The sequence below is a fragment of the Engystomops pustulosus genome, chromosome 9, assembly GCF_040894005.1.
Source record: "Engystomops pustulosus chromosome 9, aEngPut4.maternal, whole genome shotgun sequence".
In the NCBI taxonomy this organism is placed as follows: Eukaryota; Metazoa; Chordata; class Amphibia; order Anura; family Leptodactylidae; genus Engystomops; species Engystomops pustulosus.
Genome location: NC_092419.1, coordinates 69,825,226 through 69,844,088, shown reverse-complemented (window position 1 = coordinate 69,844,088; position 18,863 = coordinate 69,825,226). Strand labels below are relative to the sequence as shown.

At 45.7% G+C, this 18,863-nt stretch overlaps 20 pseudogenes; all 20 read right to left on the bottom strand.

Annotated features, from left to right (window-relative positions):
* Positions 1 to 652: 652 nt before the first annotated feature.
* LOC140098364 (5S ribosomal RNA) lies at positions 653 to 770 on the bottom strand (annotated as a pseudogene).
* A 13,816-nt stretch (positions 771 to 14,586) lies between these two features.
* On the bottom strand, positions 14,587 to 14,705 carry LOC140081485 (5S ribosomal RNA; annotated as a pseudogene).
* Positions 14,706 to 14,775: 70 nt separating this feature from the next.
* Positions 14,776 to 14,894, bottom strand: LOC140085281 (5S ribosomal RNA; annotated as a pseudogene).
* Positions 14,895 to 14,964: 70 nt separating this feature from the next.
* Positions 14,965 to 15,083, bottom strand: LOC140081484 (5S ribosomal RNA; annotated as a pseudogene).
* A 70-nt stretch (positions 15,084 to 15,153) lies between these two features.
* LOC140090715 (5S ribosomal RNA) lies at positions 15,154 to 15,272 on the bottom strand (annotated as a pseudogene).
* Positions 15,273 to 15,342: 70 nt separating this feature from the next.
* LOC140078163 (5S ribosomal RNA) lies at positions 15,343 to 15,461 on the bottom strand (annotated as a pseudogene).
* Positions 15,462 to 15,712: 251 nt separating this feature from the next.
* On the bottom strand, positions 15,713 to 15,831 carry LOC140081483 (5S ribosomal RNA; annotated as a pseudogene).
* Positions 15,832 to 15,901: 70 nt separating this feature from the next.
* Positions 15,902 to 16,020, bottom strand: LOC140078162 (5S ribosomal RNA; annotated as a pseudogene).
* Positions 16,021 to 16,090: 70 nt separating this feature from the next.
* On the bottom strand, positions 16,091 to 16,209 carry LOC140078160 (5S ribosomal RNA; annotated as a pseudogene).
* Positions 16,210 to 16,279: 70 nt separating this feature from the next.
* LOC140078159 (5S ribosomal RNA) lies at positions 16,280 to 16,398 on the bottom strand (annotated as a pseudogene).
* A 251-nt stretch (positions 16,399 to 16,649) lies between these two features.
* LOC140094136 (5S ribosomal RNA) lies at positions 16,650 to 16,768 on the bottom strand (annotated as a pseudogene).
* A 70-nt stretch (positions 16,769 to 16,838) lies between these two features.
* On the bottom strand, positions 16,839 to 16,957 carry LOC140081482 (5S ribosomal RNA; annotated as a pseudogene).
* A 70-nt stretch (positions 16,958 to 17,027) lies between these two features.
* Positions 17,028 to 17,146, bottom strand: LOC140096997 (5S ribosomal RNA; annotated as a pseudogene).
* Positions 17,147 to 17,216: 70 nt separating this feature from the next.
* On the bottom strand, positions 17,217 to 17,335 carry LOC140078158 (5S ribosomal RNA; annotated as a pseudogene).
* Positions 17,336 to 17,405: 70 nt separating this feature from the next.
* On the bottom strand, positions 17,406 to 17,524 carry LOC140085842 (5S ribosomal RNA; annotated as a pseudogene).
* A 259-nt stretch (positions 17,525 to 17,783) lies between these two features.
* LOC140081481 (5S ribosomal RNA) lies at positions 17,784 to 17,902 on the bottom strand (annotated as a pseudogene).
* Positions 17,903 to 18,160: 258 nt separating this feature from the next.
* LOC140084572 (5S ribosomal RNA) lies at positions 18,161 to 18,279 on the bottom strand (annotated as a pseudogene).
* Positions 18,280 to 18,349: 70 nt separating this feature from the next.
* LOC140078157 (5S ribosomal RNA) lies at positions 18,350 to 18,468 on the bottom strand (annotated as a pseudogene).
* A 70-nt stretch (positions 18,469 to 18,538) lies between these two features.
* On the bottom strand, positions 18,539 to 18,657 carry LOC140078156 (5S ribosomal RNA; annotated as a pseudogene).
* A 72-nt stretch (positions 18,658 to 18,729) lies between these two features.
* On the bottom strand, positions 18,730 to 18,848 carry LOC140083982 (5S ribosomal RNA; annotated as a pseudogene).
* Between the last annotated feature and the right edge of the window lie 15 nt (positions 18,849 to 18,863).

The window sequence follows — 18,863 nt, the reverse complement described above, 5'->3', positions numbered from 1 at the left end:
AGAATGGCCGTTGACAGCAGCTGTTCAATTTGAACCTTCTTTTACTATCTCATAGAGAAACTAACACAATTTTCAGGTTCAAAAAGATCAACAGAACTTGGGATTCCCAGCCAGTCTCCCATGCTGGTACTTGCCAAGCCTTAAGCTGCATTGCTGCTGCGATCTGACGAGAGCAGGCACATTCAGCTTAGAATGCTGTTGACAGCAGCTGTTCAATTTGAACCTTCTTTTACTATCTCATAGAGAAACTAACACAATTTTCAGGTTCAAAAAGGTCAACGGAACTTGGGATTCCCAGCCAGTCTCCCATGCTGGTACTTGCCAAGCCTTAAGCTGCATTGATGCTGCGATCTGACGAGAGCAGGCACATTCAGCTTAGAATGGCCGTTGACAGCAGCTGTTCAGTTTGAACCTTCTTTTACTATCTCATAGAGAAACTAACACAATTTTCAGGTTCAAAAAGGTCAACGGAACTTGGGATTCCCAGCCAGTCTCCCATGCTGGTACTTGCCAAGCCTTAAGCTGCATTGCTGCTGCGATCTGACGAGTGCAGGCACATTCAGCTTAGAATGGCCGTTGACAGCAGCTGTTCAATTTGAACCTTCTTTTACTATCTCATAGAGAAACTAACACAATTTTCAGGTTCAAAAAGGTCAACGGAACTTGGGATTCCCAGACAGTCTCCCATGCTGGTACTTGCCAAGCCTTAAGCTGCATTGCTGCTGCGATCTGACGAGAGCAGGCACATTCAGCTTAGAATGGCCGTTGACAGCAGCTGTTCAATTTGAACCTTCTTTTACCATCTTTGACAGAGAAACTAACAATTTTCAGGTTCAAAAAGGTCAACGGAACTTGGGATTCCCAGCCAGTCTCCCATGCTGGTACTTGCCAAGCCTTAAGCTGCATTGCTGCTGCGATCTGACGAGAGCAGGCACATTCAGCTTAGAATGGCCGTTGACAGCAGCTGTTCAATTTGAACCTTCTTTTACCATCTTTGACAGAGAAACTAACAATTTTCAGGTTCAAAAAGGTCAACGGAACTTGGGATTCGCAGCCAGTCTCCCATGCTGGTACTTGCCAAGCCTTAAGCTGCATTGCTGCTGCGATCTGACGAGAGCAGGCACATTCAGCTTAGAATGGCCGTTGACAGCAGCTGTTCAATTTGAACCTTCTTTTACTATCTCATAGAAAAACTAACACAATTTTCAGGTTCAAAAAGGTCAACAGAACTTGGGATTCCCAGCCAGTCTCCCATGCTGGTACTTGCCAAGCCTTAAGCTGCATTGCTGCTGCGATCTGACGAGAGCAGGCACATTCAGCTTAGAATGGCCGTTGACAGCAGCTGCCTAATTTCTACTTTCTTTTACTATCTCATAGAGAAACTAACACAATTTTCAGGTTCAAAAAGGTCAACGGAACTTGGGATTCCCAGCCAGTCTCCCATGCTGGTACTTGCCAAGCCTTAAGCTGCATTGCTGCTGCAATCTGACGAGAGCAGGCACATTCAGCTTAGAATGGCCGTTGACAGCAGCTGTTCAATTTGAACCTTCTTTTACTATCTCATAGAGAAACTAACACAATTTTCAGGTTCAAAAAGGTCAACGGAACTTGGGATTCCCAGCAAGTCTCCCATGCTGGTACTTGCCAAGCCTTAAGCTGCATTGCTGCTGCGATCTGACGAGAGCAGGCACATTCAGCTTAGAATGGCCGTTGACAGCAGCTGTTCAATTTGAACCTTCTTTTACTATCTCATAGAGAAACTAACACAATTTTCAGGTTCAAAAAGGTCAACAGAACTTGGGATTCCCAGCCAGTCTCCCATGCTGGTACTTGCCAAGCCTTAAGCTGCATTGCTGCTGCGATCTGACGAGAGCAGGCCCATTCAGCTTAGAATGGCCGTTGACAGCAGCTGTTCAATTTGAACCTTCTTTTACTATCTCATAGAGAAACTAACACAATTTTCAGGTTCAAAAAGGTCAACGGAACTTGGGATTCCCAGCCAGTCTCCCATGCTGTTACTTGCCAAGCCTTAAGCTGCATTGCTGCTGCGATCTGACGAGAGCAGGCACATTCAGCTTAGAATGCTGTTGACAGCAGCTGTTCAATTTGAACCTTCTTTTACTATCTCATAGAGAAACTAACACAATTTTCAGGTTCAAAAAGGTCAACGGAACTTGGGATTCCCAGCCAGTCTCCCATGCTGGTACTTGCCAAGCCTTAAGCTGCATTGATGCTGCGATCTGACGAGAGCAGGCACATTCAGCTTAGAATGGCCGTTGACAGCAGCTGTTCAGTTTGAACCTTCTTTTACTATCTCATAGAGAAACTAACACAATTTTCAGGTTCAAAAAGGTCAACGGAACTTGGGATTCCCAGCCAGTCTCCCATGCTGGAACTTGCCAAGCCTTAAGCTGCATTGCTGCTGCGATCTGACGAGAGCAGGCACATTCAGCTTAGAATGGCCGTTGACAGCAGCTGTTCAATTTGAACCTTCTTTTACTATCTCATAGAGAAACTAACACAATTTTCAGGTTCAAAAAGGTCAACGGAACTTGGGATTCCCAGCCAGTCTCCCATGCTGGTACTTGCCAAGCCTTAAGCTGCATTGCTGCTGCGATCTGACGAGAGCAGGCACATTCAGCTTAGAATGGCCGTTGACAGCAGCTGTTCAATTTGAACCTTCTTTTACCATCTTTGACAGAGAAACTAACAATTTTCAGGTTCAAAAAGGTCAACGGAACTTGGTATTCCCAGCCAGTCTCCCATGCTGGTACTTGCCAAGCCTTAAGCTGCATTGCTGCTGCGATCTGACGAGAGCAGGCACATTCAGCTTAGAATGGCCGTTGACAGCAGCTGTTCAATTTGAACCTTCTTTTACCATCTTTGACAGAGAAACTAACAATTTTCAGGTTCAAAAAGGTCAACGGAACTTGGGATTCCCAGCCAGTCTCCCATGCTGGTACTTGCCAAGCCTTAAGCTGCATTGCTGCTGCGATCTGACGAGAGCAGGCACATTCAGCTTAGAATGGCCGTTGACAGCAGCTGTTCAATTTGAACCTTCTTTTACCATCTTTGACAGAGAAACTAACAATTTTCAGGTTCAAAAAGGTCAACGGAACTTGGGATTCGCAGCCAGTCTCCCATGCTGGTACTTGCCAAGCCTTAAGCTGCATTGCTGCTGCGATCTGACGAGAGCAGGCACATTCAGCTTAGAATGGCCGTTGACAGCAGCTGTTCAATTTGAACCTTCTTTTACTATCTCATAGAGAAACTAACACAATTTTCAGGTTCAAAAAGGTCAACAGAACTTGGGATTCCCAGCCAGTCTCCCATGCTGGTACTTGCCAAGCCTTAAGCTGCATTGCTGCTGCGATCCGACGAGAGCAGGCACATTCAGCTTAGAATGGCCGTTGCCAGCAGCTGTTCAATTTGAACCTTCTTTTACTATCTCATAGAAAAACTAACACAATTTTCAGGTTCAAAAAGGTCAACAGAACTTGGGATTCCCAGCCAGTCTCCCATGCTGGTACTTGCCAAGCCTTAAGCTGCATTGCTGCTGCGATCTGACGAGAGCAGGCACATTCAGCTTAGAATGGCCGTTGACAGCAGCTGCCTAATTTCTACTTTCTTTTACTATCTCATAGAGAAACTAACACAATTTTCAGGTTCAAAAAGGTCAACGGAACTTGGGATTCCCAGCCAGTCTCCCATGCTGGTACTTGCCAAGCCTTAAGCTGCATTGCTGCTGCGATCTGACGAGAGCAGGCACATTCAGCTTAGAATGGCCGTTGACAGCAGCTGTTCAATTTGAACCTTCTTTTACTATCTCATAGAGAAACTAACACAATTTTCAGGTTCAAAAAGGTCAACAGAACTTGGGATTCCCAGCCAGTCTCCCATGCTGGTACTTGCCAAGCCTTAAGCTGCATTGCTGCTGCGATCTGACGAGAGCAGGCCCATTCAGCTTAGAATGGCCGTTGACAGCAGCTGTTCAATTTGAACCTTCTTTTACTATCTCATAGAGAAACTAACACAATTTTCAGGTTCAAAAAGGTCAACGGAACTTGGGATTCCCAGCCAGTCTCCCATGCTGTTACTTGCCAAGCCTTAAGCTGCATTGCTGCTGCGATCTGACGAGAGCAGGCACATTCAGCTTAGAATGGCCGTTGACAGCAGCTGTTCAGTTTGAACCTTCTTTTACTATCTCATAGAGAAACTAACACAATTTTCAGGTTCAAAAAGGTCAACGGAACTTGGGATTCCCAGCCAGTCTCCCATGCTGGTACTTGCCAAGCCTTAAGCTGCATTGCTGCTGCGATCTGACGAGAGCAGGCACATTCAGCTTAGAATGGCCGTTGACAGCAGCTGTTCAATTTGAACCTTCTTTTACCATCTTTGACAGAGAAACTAACAATTTTCAGGTTCAAAAAGGTTAACAGAACTTGGGATTCCCAGTCAGTCTCCCATGCTGGTACTTGCCAAGCCTTAAGCTTCATTGTTGCTGCGATCTGACGAGAGCAGGCACATTCAGCTTAGAACGGCCGTTGACAGCAGCTGTTCAATTTGAACCTTCTTTTACTATCTCATAGAGAAACTAACACAATTTTCAGGTTCAAAAAGGTCAACAGAACTTGGGATTCCCAGCCAGTCTCCCATGCTGGTACTTGCCAAGCCTTAAGCTGCATTGCTGCTGCAATCTGACGAGAGCAGGCACATTCAGCTTAGAATGGCCGTTGACAGCAGCTGTTCAATTTGAACCTTCTTTTACTATCTCATAGAAAAACTAACACAATTTTCAGGTTCAAAAAGCACAACAGAACTTGGGATTCCCAGCCAGTCTCCCATGCTGGTACTTGCCATGCCTTAAGCTGCATTGCTGCTGCTATCTGACGAGAGCAGGCACATTCAGCTTAGAATGGCCGTTGACAGCAGCTGTTCAATTTGAACCTTCTTTTACTATCTCATAGAGAAACTAACACAATTTTCAGGTTCAAAAAGGTCAACAGAACTTGGGATTCCCAGCGAGTCTCCCATGCTGGTACTTGCCAAGCCTTAAGCTGCATTGCTGCTGCGATCTGCCGAGAGCAGGCACATTCAGCTTAGAATGGCCGTTGACAGCAGCTGTTCAATTTGAACCTTCTTTTACTATCTCATAGAAAAACTAGCACAATTTTCAGGTTCAAAAAGGTCAACAGAACTTGGGATTCCCAGCCAGTCTCCCATGCTGGTACTTGCCAAGCCTTAAGCTGCATTGCTGCTGCGATCTGACGAGAGCAGGCACATTCAGCTTAGAATGGCCGTTGACAGCAGCTGTTCAATTTGAACCTTCTTTTACTATCTCATAGAGAAACTAACACAATTTTCAGGTTCAAAAAGGTCAACGGAACTTGGGATTCCCAGCCAGTCTCCCATGCTGGTACTTGCCAAGCCTTAAGCTGCATTGCTGCTGCGATCTGACGAGAGCAGGCACATTCAGCTTAGAATGGCCGTTGACAGCAGCTGTTCAGTTTGAACCTTCTTTTACTATCTCATAGAGAAACTAACACAATTTTCAGGTTCAAAAAGGTCAACGGAACTTGGGATTCCCAGCCAGTCTCCCATGCTGGTACTTGCCAAGCCTTAAGCTGCTGCGATCTGATGAGAGCAGGCACATTCAGCTTAGAATGGCCGTTGACAGCAGCTGTTCAATTTGAACCTTCTTTTACTATCTCATAGAGAAACTAACACAATTTTCAGGTTCAAAAAGGTCAACAGAACTTGGGATTCCCAGCCAGTCTCCCATGCTGGTACTTGCCAAGCCTTAAGCTGCATTGCTGCTGCGATCTGACGAGAGCAGGCACATTCAGCTTAGAATGGCCGTTGACAGCAGCTGTTCAATTTGAACCTTCTTTTACTATCTCATAGAGAAACTAACACAATTTTCAGGTTCAAAAAGGTCAACGGAACTTGGGATTCCCAGCCAGTCTCCCATGCTGGTACTTGCCAAGCCTTAAGCTGCATTGATGCTGCGATCTGACGAGAGCAGGCACATTCAGCTTAGAATGGCCGTTGACAGCAGCTGTTCAATTTGAACCTTCTTTTACTATCTCATAGAGAAACTAACACAATTTTCAGGTTCAAAAAGGTCAACGGAACTTGGGATTCCCAGCCAGTCTCCCATGCTGGTACTTGCCAAGCCTTAAGCTGCATTGCTGCTGCGATCTGACGAGAGCAGGCACATTCAGCTTAGAATGGCCGTTGACAGCAGCTGTTCAGTTTGAACCTTCTTTTACTATCTCATAGAGAAACTAACACAATTTTCAGGTTCAAAAAGGTCAACGGAACTTGGGATTCGCAGCCAGTCTCCCATGCTGGTACTTGCCAAGCCTTAAGCTGCATCGCTGCTGTGATCCGACAAGAGCACGCACATTCAGCTTAGAATGGCCGTTGACAGCAGCTGTTCAATTTGAACCTTCCTTTACTATCTCATAGAGAAACTAACACAATTTTCAGGTTCAAAAAGGTCAACGGAACTTGGGATTCCCAGCCAGTCTCCCATGCTGGTACTTGCCAAGCCTTAAGCTGCATTGCTGCTGCTATCTGACGAGAGCAGGCACATTCAGCTTAGAATGGCCGTTGACAGCAGCTGTTCAATTTGAACCTTCTTTTACTATCTCATAGAGAAACTAACACAATTTTCAGGTTCAAAAAGGTCAACAGAACTTGGGATTCCCAGCCAGTCTCCCATGCTGGTACTTGCCAAGCCTTAAGCTGCATTGCTGCTGCGATCTGACGAGAGCAGGCACATTCAGCTTGGAATGGCCGTTGACAGCAGCTGCCTAATTTCTACTTTCTTTTACTATCTCATAGAGAAACTAACACAATTTTCAGGTTCAAAAAGGTCAACGGAACTTGGGATTCCCAGCCAGTCTCCCATGCTGGTACTTGCCAAGCCTTAAGCTGCATTGCTGCTGCGATCTGACGAGAGCAGGCACATTCAGCTTAGAATGGCCGTTGACAGCAGCTGTTCAGTTTGAACCTTCTTTTACTATCTCATAGAGAAACTAACACAATTTTCAGGTTCAAAAAGGTCAACGGAACTTGGGATTCGCAGCCAGTCTCCCATGCTGGTACTTGCCAAGCCTTAAGCTGCATCGCTGCTGTGATCCGACAAGAGCACGCACATTCAGCTTAGAATGGCCGTTGACAGCAGCAGCTGTTCAATTTGAACCTTCTTTTACTATCTCATAGAGAAACTAACACAATTTTCAGGTTCAAAAAGGTCAACGGAACTTGGGATTCCCAGCCAGTCTCCCATGCTGGTACTTGCCAAGCCTTAAGCTGCATTGCTGCTGCTATCTGACGAGAGCAGGCACATTCAGCTTAGAATGGCCGTTGACAGCAGCTGTTCAATTTGAACCTTCTTTTACTATCTCATAGAGAAACTAACACAATTTTCAGGTTCAAAAAGGTCAACAGAACTTGGGATTCCCAGCCAGTATCCCATGCTTGTACTTGCCAAGCCTTAAGCTGCATTGCTGCTGCGATCTGACAAGAGCAGGCACATTCAGCTTAGAATGGCCGTTGACAGCAGCTGTTCAATTTGAACCTTCTTTTACTATCTCATAGAGAAACTAACACAATTTTCAGGTTCAAAAAGGTCAACGGAACTTGGGATTCCCAGCCAGTCTCCCATGCTTTTACTTGCCAAGCCTTAAGCTGCATTGCTGCTGCGATCTGACGAGAGCAGGCACATTCAGCTTAGAATGGCCGTTGACAGCAGCTGTTCAGTTTGAACCTTCTTTTACTATCTCATAGAGAAACTAACACAATTTTCAGGTTCAAAAAGGTCAACGGAACTTGGGATTCCCAGCCAGTCTCCCATGCTGGTACTTGCCAAGCCTTAAGCTGCTGCGATCTGACAAGAGCAGGCACATTCAGCTTAGAATGGCCGTTGACAGCAGCTGTTCAATTTGAACCTTCTTTTACTATCTCATAGAGAAACTAACACAATTTTCAGGTTCAAAAAGGTCAACAGAACTTGGGATTCCCAGCCAGTCTCCCATGCTGGTACTTGCCAAGCCTTAAGCTTCATTGTTGCTGCGATCTGACGAGAGCAGGCACATTCAGCTTAGAATGGCCGTTGACAGCAGCTGTTCAATTTGAACCTTCTTTTACTATCTCATAGAGAAACTAACACAATTTTCAGGTTCAAAAAGGTCAACAGAACTTGGGATTCCCAGCCAGTCTCCCATGCTGGTACTTGCCAAGCCTTAAGCTGCATTGCTGCTGCGATCTGCCGAGAGCAGGCACATTCAGCTTAGAATGGCCGTTGACAGCAGCTGTTCAATTTGAACCTTCTTTTACTATCTCATAGAAAAACTAGCACAATTTTCAGGTTCAAAAAGGTCAACAGAACTTGGGATTCCCAGCCAGTCTCCCATGCTGGTACTTGCCAAGCCTTAAGCTGCATTGCTGCTGCGATCTGACGAGAGCAGGCACATTCAGCTTAGAATGGCCGTTGACAGCAGCTGTTCAATTTGAACCTTCTTTTACTATCTCATAGAGAAACTAACACAATTTTCAGGTTCAAAAAGGTCAACGGAACTTGGGATTCCCAGCCAGTCTCCCATGCTGATACTTGCCAAGCCTAAAGCTACATTGCTGCTGCGATCTGACGAGAGCAGGCACATTCAGCTTAGAATGGCCGTTGACAGCAGCTGTTCATTTTGAACCTTCTTTTACCATCTTTGACAGAGAAACTAACAATTTTCAGGTTCAAAAAGGTCAACGGAACTTGGGATTCCCAGCCAGTCTCCCATGCTGGTACTTGCCAAGCCTTAAGCTGCATTGCTGCTGCGATCTGACGAGAGCAGGCACATTCAGCTTAGAATGGCCGTTGACAGCAGCTGTTCAATTTGAACCTTCTTTTACTATCTCATAGAGAAACTAACACAATTTTCAGGTTCAAAAAGGTCAACGGAACTTGGGATTCCCAGCCAGTCTCCCATGCTGGTACTTGCCAAGCCTTAAGCTACATTGCTGCTGCGATCTGATGAGAGCAGGCACATTCAGCTTAGAATGGCCGTTGACAGCAGCTGTTCAATTTGAACCTTCTTTTACTATCTCATAGAGAAACTAACACAATTTTCAGGTTCAAAAAGGTCAACGGAACTTGGGATTCCCAGCCAGTCTCCCATGCTGGTACTTGCCAAGCCTTAAGCTGCTGCGATCTGACGAGAGCAGGCACATTCAGCTTAGAATGGCCGTTGACAGCAGCTGTTCAATTTGAACCTTCTTTTACTATCTCATAGAGAAACTAACACAATTTTCAGGTTCAAAAAGGTCAACAGAACTTGGGATTCCCAGCCAGTCTCCCATGCTGGTACTTGCCAAGCCTTAAGCTGCATTGCTGCTGCGATCTGACGAGAGCAGGCACATTCAGCTTAGAATGGCCGTTGACAGCAGCTGTTCAATTTGAACCTTCTTTTACCATCTTTGACAGAGAAACTAACAATTTTCAGGTTCAAAAAGGTCAACGGAACTTGGGATTCCCAGCCAGTCTCCCATGCTTGTACTTGCCAAGCCTTAAGCTGCATTGTTGCTGCGATCTGACGAGAGCAGGCACATTCAGCTTAGAATGGCCGTTGACAGCAGCTGTTCAATTTGAACCTTCTTTTACTATCTCATAGAGAAACTAACACAATTTTCAGGTTCAAAAAGGTCAACAGAACTTGGGATTCCCAGCCAGTCTCCCATGCTGGTACTTGCCAAGCCTTAAGCTGCATTGCTGCTGCGATCTGACGAGAGCAGGCACATTCAGCTTAGAATGGCCGTTGACAGCAGCTGTTCAATTTGAACTTTCTTTTACTATCTCATAGAAAAACTAACACAATTTTCAGATTCAAAAAGGTCAACAGAACTTGGGATTTCCAGCCAGTCTCCCATGCTGGTACTTGCCAAGCCTTAAGCTGCATTGCTGCTGCGATCTGACAAGAGCAGGCACATTCAGCTTAGAATGGCCGTTGACAGCAGCTGTTCAATTTGAACCTTCTTTTACTATCCCATAGAGAAACTAACACAATTTTCAAGTTCAAAAAGGTCAACGGAACTTGGGATTCCCAGCCAGTCTCCCATGCTGGTACTTGCCAAGCCTTAAGCTGCATTGCTGCTGCGATCTGACGAGAGCAGGCACATTCAGCTTAGAATGGCCGTTGACAGCAGCTGTTCAATTTGAACCTTCTTTTACTATCTCATAGAGAAACTAACACAATTTTCAGGTTCAAAAAGGTCAACGGAACTTGGGATTCCCAGCCAGTCTCCCATGCTGGTACTTGCCAAGCCTTAAGCTGCTGCAATCTGATGAGAGCAGGCACATTCAGCTTAGAATGGCCGTTGACAGCAGCTGTTCAATTTGAACCTTCTTTTACTATCTCATAGAGAAACTAACACAATTTTCAGGTTCAAAAAGGTCAACAGAACTTGGGATTCCCAGCCAGTCTCCCATGCTGGTACTTGCCAAGCCTTAAGCTGCATTGCTGCTGCGATCTGACGAGAGCAGGCACATTCAGCTTAGAATGGCCGTTGACAGCAGCTGTTCAATTTGAACCTTCTTTTACTATCTCATAGAGAAACTAACACAATTTTCAGGTTCAAAAAGGTCAACGGAACTTGGGATTCCCAGCCAGTCTCCCATGCTGGTACTTGCCAAGCCTTAAGCTGCATTGCTGCTGCGATCTGACGAGAGCAGGCACATTCAGCTTAGAATGGCCGTTGACAGCAGCTGTTCAATTTGAACCTTCTTTTACTATCTCATAGAGAAACTAACACAATTTTCAGGTTCAAAAAGGTCAACGGAACTTGGGATTCCCAGCCAGTCTCCCATGCTGGTACTTGCCAAGCCTTAAGCTGCATTGCTGCTGCGATCTGACGAGAGCAGGCACATTCAGCTTAGAATGGCCGTTGACAGCAGCTGTTCAGTTTGAACCTTCTTTTACTATCTCATAGAGAAACTAACACAATTTTCAGGTTCAAAAAGGTCAACGGAACTTGGGATTCGCAGCCAGTCTCCCATGCTGGTACTTGCCAAGCCTTAAGCTGCATCGCTGCTGTGATCCGACAAGAGCACGCACATTCAGCTTAGAATGGCCGTTGACAGCAGCTGTTCAATTTGAACCTTCTTTTACTATCTCATAGAGAAACTAACACAATTTTCAGGTTCAAAAAGGTCAACGGAACTTGGGATTCCCAGCCAGTCTCCCATGCTGGTACTTGCCAAGCCTTAAGCTGCATTGCTGCTGCTATCTGACGAGAGCAGGCACATTCAGCTTAGAATGGCCGTTGACAGCAGCTGTTCAATTTGAACCTTCTTTTACTATCTCATAGAGAAACTAACACAATTTTCAGGTTCAAAAAGGTCAACAGAACTTGGGATTCCCAGCCAGTCTCCCATGCTGGTACTTGCCAAGCCTTAAGCTGCATTGCTGCTGCGATCTGACGAGAGCAGGCACATTCAGCTTAGAATGGCTGTTGACAGCAGCTGTTCAATTTGAACCTTCTTTTACTATCTCATAGAGAAACTAACACAATTTTCAGGTTCAAAAAGGTCAACGGAACTTGGGATTCCCAGCCAGTCTCCCATGCTGGTACTTGCCAAGCCTTAAGCTACATTGCTGCTGCGATCTGACGAGAGCAGGCACATTCAGCTTAGAATGGCCGTTGACAGCAGCTGTTCAGTTTGAACCTTCTTTTACTATCTCATAGAGAAACTAACACAATATTCAGGTTCAAAAAGGTCAACGGAACTTGGGATTCCCAGCCAGTCTCCCATGCTGGTACTTGCCAAGCCTTAAGCTGCTGCGATCTGACGAGAGCAGGCACATTCAGCTTAGAATGGCCGTTGACCGCAGCTGTTCAATTTGAACCTTCTTTTACTATCTCATAGAGAAACTAACACAATTTTCAGGTTCAAAAAGGTCAACAGAACTTGGGATTCCCAGCCAGTCTCCCATGCTGGTACTTGCCAAGCCTTAAGCTGCATTGCTGCTGCGATCTGACGAGAGCAGGCACATTCAGCTTGGAATGGCCGTTGACAGCAGCTGCCTAATTTCTACTTTCTTTTACTATCTCATAGAGAAACTAACACAATTTTCAGGTTCAAAAAGGTCAACGGAACTTGGGATTCCCAGCCAGTCTCCCATGCTGGTACTTGCCAAGCCTTAAGCTGCATTGCTGCTGCGATCTGACGAGAGCAGGCACATTCAGCTTAGAATGGCAGTTGACAGCAGCTGTTCAGTTTGAACCTTCTTTTACTATCTCATAGAGAAACTAACACAATTTTCAGGTTCAAAAAGGTCAACGGAACTTGGGATTCGCAGCCAGTCTCCCATGCTGGTACTTGCCAAGCCTTAAGCTGCATCGCTGCTGTGATCCGACAAGAGCACGCACATTCAGCTTAGAATGGCCGTTGACAGCAGCAGCTGTTCAATTTGAACCTTCTTTTACTATCTCATAGAGAAACTAACACAATTTTCAGGTTCAAAAAGGTCAACGGAACTTGGGATTCCCAGCCAGTCTCCCATGCTGGTACTTGCCAAGCCTTAAGCTGCATTGCTGCTGCTAACTGACGAGAGCAGGCACATTCAGCTTAGAATGGCCGTTGACAGCAGCTGTTCAATTTGAACCTTCTTTTACTATCTCATAGAGAAACTAACACAATTTTCAGGTTCAAAAAGGTCAACAGAACTTGGGATTCCCAGCCAGTCTCCCATGCTGGTACTTGCCAAGCCTTAAGCTGCATTGCTGCTGCGATCTGACAAGAGCAGGCACATTCAGCTTAGAATGGCCGTTGACAGCAGCTGTTCAATTTGAACCTTCTTTTACTATCTCATAGAGAAACTAACACAATTTTCAGGTTCAAAAAGGTCAACGGAACTTGGGATTCCCAGCCAGTCTCCCATGCTGGTACTTGCCAAGCCTTAAGCTGCATTGCTGCTGCGATCTGACGAGAGCAGGCACATTCAGCTTAGAATGGCCGTTGACAGCAGCTGTTCAGTTTGAACCTTCTTTTACTATCTCATAGAGAAACTAACACAATTTTCAGGTTCAAAAAGGTCAACGGAACTTGGGATTCCCAGCCAGTCTCCCATGCTGGTACTTGCCAAGCCTTAAGCTGCTGCGATCTGACAAGAGCAGGCACATTCAGCTTAGAATGGCCGTTGACAGCAGCTGTTCAATTTGAACCTTCTTTTACTATCTCATAGAGAAACTAACACAATTTTCAGGTTCAAAAAGGTCAACAGAACTTGGGATTCCCAGCCAGTCTCCCATGCTGGTACTTGCCAAGCCTTAAGCTGCATTGCTGCTGCGATCTGCCGAGAGCAGGCACATTCAGCTTAGAATGGCCGTTGACAGCAGCTGTTCAATTTGAACCTTCTTTTACTATCTCATAGAAAAACTAGCACAATTTTCAGGTTCAAAAAGGTCAACAGAACTTGGGATTCCCAGCCAGTCTCCCATGCTGGTACTTGCCAAGCCTTAAGCTGCATTGCTGCTGCGATCTGACGAGAGCAGGCACATTCAGCTTAGAATGGCCGTTGACAGCAGCTGTTCAATTTGAACCTTCTTTTACTATCTCATAGAGAAACTAACACAATTTTCAGGTTCAAAAAGGTTAACGGAACTTGGGATTCCCAGCCAGTCTCCCATGCTGGTACTTGCCAAGCCTTAAGCTGCATTGCTGCTGCGATCTGACGAGAGCAGGCACATTCAGCTTAGAATGGCCGTTGACAGCAGCTGTTCAGTTTGAACCTTCTTTTACTATCTCATAGAGAAACTAACACAATTTTCAGGTTCAAAAAGGTCAACGGAACTTGGGATTCCCAGCCAGTCTCCCATGCTGATACTTGCCAAGCCTAAAGCTACATTGCTGCTGCGATCTGACGAGAGCAGGCACATTCAGCTTAGAATGGCCGTTGACAGCAGCTGTTCATTTTGAACCTTCTTTTACCATCTTTGACAGAGAAACTAACAATTTTCAGGTTCAAAAAGGTCAACGGAACTTGGGATTCCCAGCCAGTCTCCCATGCTGGTACTTGCCAAGCCTTAAGCTGCATTGCTGCTGCGATCTGACGAGAGCAGGCACATTCAGCTTAGAATGGCCGTTGACAGCAGCTGTTCAATTTGAACCTTCTTTTACTATCTCATAGAGAAACTAACACAATTTTCAGGTTCAAAAAGGTCAACGGAACTTGGGATTCCCAGCCAGTCTCCCATGCTGGTACTTGCCAAGCCTTAAGCTACATTGCTGCTGCGATCTGATGAGAGCAGGCACATTCAGCTTAGAATGGCCGTTGACAGCAGCTGTTCAATTTGAACCTTCTTTTACTATCTCATAGAGAAACTAACACAATTTTCAGGTTCAAAAAGGTCAACGGAACTTGGGATTCCCAGCCAGTCTCCCATGCTGGTACTTGCCAAGCCTTAAGCTGCTGCGATCTGACGAGAGCAGGCACATTCAGCTTAGAATGGCCGTTGACAGCAGCTGTTCAATTTGAACCTTCTTTTACTATCTCATAGAGAAACTAACACAATTTTCAGGTTCAAAAAGGTCAACAGAACTTGGGATTCCCAGCCAGTCTCCCATGCTGGTACTTGCCAAGCCTTAAGCTGCATTGCTGCTGCGATCTGACGAGAGCAGGCACATTCAGCTTAGAATGGCCGTTGACAGCAGCTGTTCAATTTGAACCTTCTTTTACCATCTTTGACAGAGAAACTAACAATTTTCAGGTTCAAAAAGGTCAACGGAACTTGGGATTCCCAGCCAGTCTCCCATGCTTGTACTTGCCAAGCCTTAAGCTGCATTGTTGCTGCGATCTGACGAGAGCAGGCACATTCAGCTTAGAATGGCCGTTGACAGCAGCTGTTCAATTTGAACCTTCTTTTACTATCTCATAGAGAAACTAACACAATTTTCAGGTTCAAAAAGGTCAACAGAACTTGGGATTCCCAGCCAGTCTCCCATGCTGGTACTTGCCAAGCCTTAAGCTGCATTGCTGCTGCGATCTGACGAGAGCAGGCACATTCAGCTTAGAATGGCCGTTGACAGCAGCTGTTCAATTTGAACTTTCTTTTACTATCTCATAGAAAAACTAACACAATTTTCAGATTCAAAAAGGTCAACAGAACTTGGGATTTCCAGCCAGTCTCCCATGCTGGTACTTGCCAAGCCTTAAGCTGCATTGCTGCTGCGATCTGACGAGAGCAGGCACATTCAGCTTAGAATGGCCGTTGACAGCAGCTGTTCAATTTGAACCTTCTTTTACTATCCCATAGAGAAACTAACACAATTTTCAGGTTCAAAAAGGTCAACGGAACTTGGGATTCCCAGCCAGTCTCCCATGCTGGTACTTGCCAAGCCTTAAGCTGCATTGCTGCTGCGATCTGACGAGAGCAGGCACATTCAGCTTAGAATGGCCGTTGACAGCAGCTGTTCAATTTGAACCTTCTTTTACTATCTCATAGAGAAACTAACACAATTTTCAGGTTCAAAAAGGTCAACGGAACTTGGGATTCCCAGCCAGTCTCCCATGCTGGTACTTGCCAAGCCTTAAGCTGCTGCGATCTGATGAGAGCAGGCACATTCAGCTTAGAATGGCCGTTGACAGCAGCTGTTCAATTTGAACCTTCTTTTACTATCTCATAGAGAAACTAACACAATTTTCAGGTTCAAAAAGGTCAACAGAACTTGGGATTCCCAGCCAGTCTCCCATGCTGGTACTTGCCAAGCCTTAAGCTGCATTGCTGCTGCGATCTGACGAGAGCAGGCACATTCAGCTTAGAATGGCCGTTGACAGCAGCTGCCTAATTTCTACTTTCTTTTACTATCTCATAGAGAAACTAACACAATTTTCAGGTTCAAAAAGGTCAACGGAACTTGGGATTCCCAGCCAGTCTCCCATGCTGGTACTTGCCAAGCCTTAAGCTGCATTGCTGCTGCGATCTGACGAGAGCAGGCACATTCAGCTTAGAATGGCCGTTGACAGCAGCTGTTCAATTTGAACCTACTTTTACTATCTCATAGAGAAACTAACACAATTTTCAGGTTCAAAAAGGTCAACGGAACTTGGGATTCCCAGCCAGTCTCCCATGCTGGTACTTGCCAAGCCTTAAGCTGCATTGCTGCTGCGATCTGACGAGAGCAGGCACATTCAGCTTAGAATGGCCGTTGACAGCAGCTGTTCAGTTTGAACCTTCTTTTACTATCTCATAGAGAAACTAACACAATTTTCAGGTTCAAAAAGGTCAACGGAACTTGGGATTCCCAGCCAGTCTCCCATGCTGGTACTTGCCAAGCCTTAAGCTGCATTGCTGCTGCGATCTGACGAGAGCAGGCACATTCAGCTTAGAATGGCCGTTGACAGCAGCTGTTCAGTTTGAACCTTCTTTTACTATCTCATAGAGAAACTAACACAATTTTCAGGTTCAAAAAGGTCAACGGAACTTGGGATTCCCAGCCAGTCTCCCATGCTGGTACTTGCCAAGCCTTAAGCTGCTGCGATCTGATGAGAGCAGGCACATTCAGCTTAGAATGGCCGTTGACAGCAGCTGTTCAATTTGAACCTTCTTTTACTATCTCATAGAGAAACTAACACAATTTTCAGGTTCAAAAAGGTCAACAGAACTTGGGATTCCCAGCCAGTCTCCCATGCTGGTACTTGCCAAGCCTTAAGATGCATTGCTGCTGCGATCTGACGAGAGCAGGCACATTCAGCTTAGAATGGCCATTGACAGCAGCTGTTCAGTTTGAACCTTCTTTTACTATCTCATAGAGAAACTAACACAATTTTCAGGTTCAAAAAGGTCAACAGAACTTGGGATTCCCAGCCAGTCTCCCATGCTGGTACTTGCCAAGCCTTAAGCTGCATTGCTGCTGCGATCTGACGAGAGCAGGCACATTCAGCTTAGAATGGCCGTTGACAGCAGCTGTTCAATTTGAACCTTCTTTTACTATCTCATAGAGAAACTAACACAATTTTCAGGTTCAAAAAGGTCAACGGAACTTGGGATTCGTAGCCAGTCTCCCATGCTGGTACTTGCCAAGCCTTAAGCTGCATTGCTGCTGCGATCTGACGAGAGCAGGCACATTCAGCTTAGAATGGCCATTGACAGCAGCTGTTCAGTTTGAACCTTCTTTTACTATCTCATAGAGAAACTAACACAATTTTCAGGTTCAAAAAGGTCAACGGAACTTGGGATTCCCAGCCAGTCTCCCATGCTGGTACTTGCCAAGCCTTAAGCTGCATTGCTGCTGCGATCTGACGAGAGCAGGCACATTCAGCTTAGAATGGCCGTTGACAGCAGCTGTTCAATTTGAACCTTCTTTTACCATCTTTGACAGAGAAACTAACAATTTTCAGGTTCAAAAAGGTCAACAGAACTTGGGATTCCCAGCCAGTCTCCCATGCTGGTACTTGCCAAGCCTTAAGCTGCATTGATGCTGCGATCTGACGAGAGCAGGCACATTCAGCTTAGAATGGCCGTTGACAGCAGGTGTTCAGTTTGAACCTTCTTTTACTATGTCATAGAGAAACTAACACAATTTTCAGGTTCAAAAAGGTCAACGGAACTTGGAATTCGCAGCCAGTCTCCCATGCTGGTACTTGCCAAGCCTTAAGCCGCATCGCTGCTGTGATCCGACAAGAGCACGCACATTCAGCTTAGAATGGCCGTTGACAGCAGCTGTTCAATTTGAACCTTCTTTTACTATCTCATAGAGAAACTAACACAATTTTCAGGTTCAAAAAGGTCAACAGAACTTGGGATTCCCAGCCAGTCTCCCATGCTGGTACTTGCCAAGCCTTAAGCTGCATTGCTGCTGCGATCTGACGAGAGCAGGCACATTCAGCTTAGAATGGCCGTTGACAGCAGCTGTTCAATTTGAACCTTCTTTTACTATCTCATAGAGAAACTAACACAATTTTCAGGTTCAAAAAGGTCAACAGAACTTGGGATTCCCAGCCAGTCTCCCATGCTGGTACTTGCCAAGCCTTAAGCTGCATTGCTGCTGCGATCTGACGAGAGCAGGCACATTCAGCTTAGAATGCTGTTGACAGCAGCTGTTCAATTTGAACCTTCTTTTACTATCTCATAGAGAAACTAACACAATTTTCAGGTTCAAAAAGGTCAACGGAACTTGGGATTCCCAGCCAGTCTCCCATGCTGGTACTTGCCAAGCCTTAAGCTGCATTGATGCTGCGATCTGACGAGAGCAGGCACATTCAGCTTAGAATGGCCGTTGACAGCAGCTGTTCAGTTTGAACCTTCTTTTACTATCTCATAGAGAAACTAACACAATTTTCAGGTTCAAAAAGGTCAACGGAACTTGGGATTCCCAGCCAGTCTCCCATGCTGGTACTTGCCAAGCCTTAAGCTGCATTGCTGCTGCGATCTGACGAGAGCAGGCACATTCAGCTTAGAATGGCCGTTGACAGCAGCTGTTCAATTTGAACCTTCTTTTACTATCTCATAGAGAAACTAACACAATTTTCAGGTTCAAAAAGGTCAACGGAACTTGGGATTCCCAGCCAGTCTCCCATGCTGGTACTTGCCAAGCCTTAAGCTGCATTGCTGCTGCGATCTGACGAGAGCAGGCACATTCAGCTTAGAATGGCCGTTGACAGCAGCTGTTCAATTTGAACCTTCTTTTACCATCTTTGACAGAGAAACTAACACAATTTTCAGGTTCAAAAAGGTCAACGGAACTTGGGATTCCCAGCCAGTCTCCCATGCTGGTACTTGCCAAGCCTTAAGCTGCATTGCTGCTGCGATCTGACGAGAGCAGGCACATTCAGCTTAGAATTGCCGTTGACAGCAGCTGTTCAATT